The sequence below is a fragment of the Saccostrea echinata genome, unplaced genomic scaffold (genome assembly GCF_033153115.1).
Source record: "Saccostrea echinata isolate AGI-Se365-2 ecotype Australia unplaced genomic scaffold, CSIRO_AGI_Sech_v1 ptg000081l, whole genome shotgun sequence".
Taxonomy (NCBI): Eukaryota; Metazoa; Mollusca; class Bivalvia; order Ostreida; family Ostreidae; genus Saccostrea; species Saccostrea echinata.
In genome coordinates this window covers 2,122,622-2,128,042 of record NW_026889830.1, presented here as the reverse complement: position 1 = coordinate 2,128,042, position 5,421 = coordinate 2,122,622, and positions in this window count along the sequence as shown.

Sequence of the window (5,421 nt, the reverse complement as noted above, 5' to 3'; positions counted from 1 at the left end):
CTAGGAGCTAATCCTGATATTTTGAGACTGCCTCATGCTTATCAGCTCTTTTAAGTCCTTGCCAGATAATTCTTTTAAAAAAAATTTGCTTCTTTTTAGCTCACCTGAGCCGAAGGCTCAAGTGAGCTTTTCTGATCACATTTTGTCCGTAGTCCGTCTGTCCGTCTGTCTAGCTGTCTGTCTGTCCGTCTGTAAACTTTTCACATTTTCGACTTCTTCTCCAGAACCACTGGGCCAATTTCAACCAAACTTGCCACAAAGTATCCTTGGGTAAAGGGGATTCAAGTTTGTTCAAATGAAGGGCCATGCCTTCTTCCAAGGGGAGATAATTATGAATTCGTGAAAAATTAATGGCATCATTAAAAAATCTTCTTCTCAAGAACCACTGTGCTTGAAAATATGAAACTTATGTGCCATGATTGGTCATATTTACATGAAAGCATCCTCAGGTAGTGTAGATTCAAGTTTGTTCAAATCATGACCCCCTGAGGTTGGGTGGGGCCACAATGGGCGATTAAAGTTTTACATAGGAATATATAGGAAAAATCTTTAAAAATCTTCTTCTCAAGAATAGCAAAGTCATGATTGGGCATATTTACTTGGAAGCATCCTCAGGTAGTGTAGATTCAAGTTTCTTCAAATCATGACCCCCGAGGGTCGGATGGGGCCACAATGGACGTTCAAAGTTTTACATAGGAATATATAGGAAAAATCTTTAAAAATCTTCTTCTCAAGAACAGGAAAGCCATGATTGGTCATATTTATATGGTAGCATCCTTAGGTAGTGTAGATTCAATTTTGTTCAAATCATGACCCCCTGGGGGTCGGATGGGGCCACAATGGGCGATCAAAGTTTAACATAGGAATATATAGGAAAAATCTTTAAAAATTTTCTTCTCAAGAACAGGAAAGCCATGATTGGTCATATTTATACGGTAGCATTCTCAGATAGTGTACATTTAAGTTTGTTCAAATCATGACCCCCGGGGATAGGATGGGGCCACAATGGACGATCAAAGTTTCAAATTGGTATATATAGGAGAAATCTTTTAAAATCTTCTTCTCAAGAACAGCAAAGCCATGATTGGGCATATTTACATGGAAGCATCCTCAGATAATGTAGATTAAATTTTGTTCAAATCATAACCCCTGGGGGTCGGATGGGGCCACAATGGGGGAGCAAAGTTTTACAAAGGAATACATAATAAAAATCCTTAAAAAAAACTCTATTTCCTAAGAACAGCAAAGCCATGATTGGTCATATTTATATGGAAGCATTCTTAGATAGTGTAGATTCAAGTTTGTTCAAACATGACCCCCGGGGGTAAGGGTGAGGCCACAATGGGTGATCAAAGTTTTACATAGGAATACATAGGAAAAATCTTCTACTCAAGAACAGCAAAGCCATGATTGGTCATATTTAAATGGAAGCATCCTCAGGTAATGTAGATTCAAATTTGTGCAATTCATGCCCCCCCCCCCCCTCCCCGAACCACTTTTATATTTAAACTTTTCAACCTTTCAAGACTGAACTGATTTCTGCTTTTTCCTAGCCATATTGCTCAGGTGGGTGATGTGGCCCTTGGGCCTCTTGTTCTTTTTATTATTTATTTATTCTTAAGGAAAAAGTAAAAAAACTAACATTTTTTGGTCATTCTGATTAATGGCTTGTTTAAACATGCTCATGTTTGTCTTCCTAAGTTATTTACTCCGTTGACAAAAGTCAAATTACTTGAGACTGGTTCAAATGACATAAGGATTTTTTTAAAACATAGTGTTTTTGAAAAAAAATCATGACAAACTTGAACATTTTACTCTGTGATTAATTGAATTTTAACTTTCTTTTAAATGTACATGTAAATTTAAATTGGTCCTCTGATACAAGTACCGGGTATTGTATTTAATGATATTTGAATTATGGTAAACTTTGTATTTCTGATTTATTATGTGCATTTTCATTTTCAACCAGCCTGCCCAGTACATGTATTTCAGTCACAGAAACAGTTTAAATATGTCAATGTTACGCAAATTAAAGCACTTTTAAGTGTTGCCTTTATAATTCTATTACATGTACATCACGCTGAGAGAGAGAGAGAGAGCAGTGGATCTAATTGTAATTTATTGTTCAGGAATTATATCAAAAGATTAGAACTTACTTTAATTCCATTTAATTTAAAGAAATAAAATGCACAGTTTTCCCTTAGAGTTGCCTGTTGGTATTTTAAGGGTACACTCTAATAATAGGGGTAGTACTTGTAATCTTTTAGTCTTTGAAATTACAGATTACATTTCAAAGATGACTTTTGGATTATGTTCTTGTTTGTTTGAATTTGGATCAATAAATGTATTTTGCCTAATTTATTTAAGATATGTTTTATCTCATATACTCTCAAGACAGGTTTGGGATTATCTTTGATCTTACTGCAAATACACTAAAATTCGTTTAGAAGGAACACAGGAATAGCAAAGTTTTTTGGGATCCCTGGTAAATTCTTAACAATTTCTTGTAAAATTTTATGGTTAGAACAAACTGGATAAAACAACTTTACAGATTCTGTGTCTTGTTGAAGATAAAAATAATGAAATGTGCATCTTTAAAACAAACTTTTAAGATCACACACTTTAAAGTATTGAACTGATATTTTTTTCATAGGTATTTATGTTTGAAAATTAATGCATCAGAAATTGTTCATTCTCCGAGATAATTTTAATATTTAATATTTCCCTGAACGTACTAGTGAATCATACTTAGAGTAAAATGTGTATTGCAAATTCACTTTAAATACTTAAATAAATTCATTATATGGATAAAATAAAATACAGATATATCAAAGTAAATTCACAGGTCCCTAGGACTTTGCTGCAACTGAGTTTAACTGTATGGAAACCTTTGCATTTGTTTCTTTTTTGCAAGTTTGAAATTGGAGAAAATTTTCAAAATCATCCTGGAATACTTTTTAAAATGTTATGTACAGATGTATGTGTTATAAAATTTTCTTGTTACATGTATTTTCATAAAAATGAAACCTTTACAAAAGTTTTGTAAACTATAAGAAATTACCCTCACAAATCTTTCCATTTTACAGTAAATTAAAACACGATCCATCACAGATATTTTGATGTTAAACAAAAATGTCATGACTCAGATCGGAAGACCAAGAATCATTGGTTATATTTTTCTTCTGGTAATGCTTTTGCCAGTTAAAAACAAAAGTGTTGTAAAATAAGAATATGTTACTCGTATTTTAATCTATGGCTGCATTCATGATGGAAACTTCCTGGTATTAATTGCTAGTATCAAGTTCCATTAAACAGGTCAAGGAATCTACCATATATGAATATTGTTGTCATTGCGCACAGAGGTGCTTACAGCGAGCAATTTTCCAATCCAATGAATGAGCCGAAAAGCATGATGGTCTACTATATGTTTATATTTTACCATCTTCGCTAGCCAAGGGTTTCTGATACGCTACTATCCTCATAAACCCTTGGCATACGGTGTTAAAAAAAGTTGGGATTTTTTTCTCAAGTTGTGATTGGAGTTGATCGACATCGTTCGACCAATCAGTAATTGTTTTTTGTAAATGAGGATATTTGCGTTCGGGATACATCTTGACTCTTTAATATCAGGAATGAAAAACGCAAGTAAACAACGATCCGTTAGATAACATGCCATTCTATGAATAGCTATATGGTGTCATCCAAAATCGTGCAAAATATGTGATTAAGAATCCATACTGAAGATGTAGATTTGCATTTTAACATGTTTAATAACAAATTAACATAACTCAATACCTTCTTGTTAATTTTTCTTTAAAACATTATTTTTTTTTAAATACGCTTTTTATTTCTGTCGATGACGCAATCTGTGCCAACCAGAATCGTGATCATGTGACGAAAACAATCCCGTCTTTTGTCAGCACCGTATGCCAAGGGTTTATGAGGAGAGTAGCGTATCAGAAACCCTTGGCTAGCGAAGATGATATTTTACTACAAACACGTGGGTCAGGGAAATTTAAGACGCGATTTCAAATGACTGCGGGAAAGTCAACTAATAATTATTTTTAATGTTTTTGTGAAAAACACAAAGAATAGGTATTAATTAAGATTTTCCATGCTCACAATAACAAACAAAGTCAATTTTCCGTGTTAAATAGTACGTTGAAATACTGCTCACAAAGTATTCACAAGTAAATAAGTACCCAGTTTTTATAACTTGGATATTCGTAAATTTGCCATGCTACTGGTGATATTCGTTGTTACTTTGTTATTTGTTTACTAGAAATCAAAAGTTAATGCAGTTATAAAAAACATAAGTCTATTGTTGTACGGTATTTTAATTCTCGTACAGTGATGATCGAAGAACGTGTATTGAGTAGCATATATATCGAAGTTGTATACGTAGTTAACAATGACAATACGTGAGTACACCTTGTTTTGGACCAGGGAATAGTCACGTGAAATTCATACTGAGTGATAGTACAGCATGGGAAAAACTGCCAGGCTATTGTCAACAAACGGACTTATACAATGGAGTGGAGAAAACCCAAATTTTTCCATTGTGAAACATTTTTATGTAAATGTGAGCATGGAACTAGTAGATAATGATGTACATATTTTATTAAGTGTGTTGCTTGCAAAAATGCATCATGTCTTTCCGAGAGCGATTTCAAAAACTGGCCTTTTTGAAATGTACATGTAGTATTTTTTGTAGTAACCCAGAATGCACTCATTTAGCTGATTTTCGGTTTGCCAGTCACGTTGGGTGCCTCGTTTAGCATGTAAATTTATTCTGACGTCACAGAAGATAGTAAAGGAACATGAAGCAGTTACTGCACTTTGTGTATAATGTATTGAAAAATGCTCAAGGTAATGCTATATATATTCTAAAACACTGAACGCTCCATTATCTCTGTAAAAAAAAAATGCAACTGGGATTCTGACTCTGAACTTTTCTCTACCATTTTCCATGTTGAGCAAGGTCATTCTTCATTCTGAAGTTGTAAGGCCTGAGAAAAATATGCATATATCTACTATTGGATGCTAATAAAAAGTAGGATCATTAGATACGATTTATATTTTGAAAAATTATTTGTTTACCATAAAGGTATACATTTTTTTTTTAAAAGTTTGAAATTCTCTTTTTCTGGCCATAAAAAGGTCTAAAATGAATTATGGAGATAACAAACAATAATCAAGTTCAAAAGTCCATTGAAACAATACAAATAGGAAGGAGAACACAGACCTCTAAAAGCATCAGAGGTGGAATCAGGTGCAATGGAGGAATAAGCATCCCTTGTCAACTGTCACACCGGTCATGTGCTCCTTGTCATGATCGGCCAAACAAAAAAATTCGTAGACGATTCAGTAAGTAAATAATGGCCTAACAATTAGTATGAAAAACATCAGTCAATGTTGGAC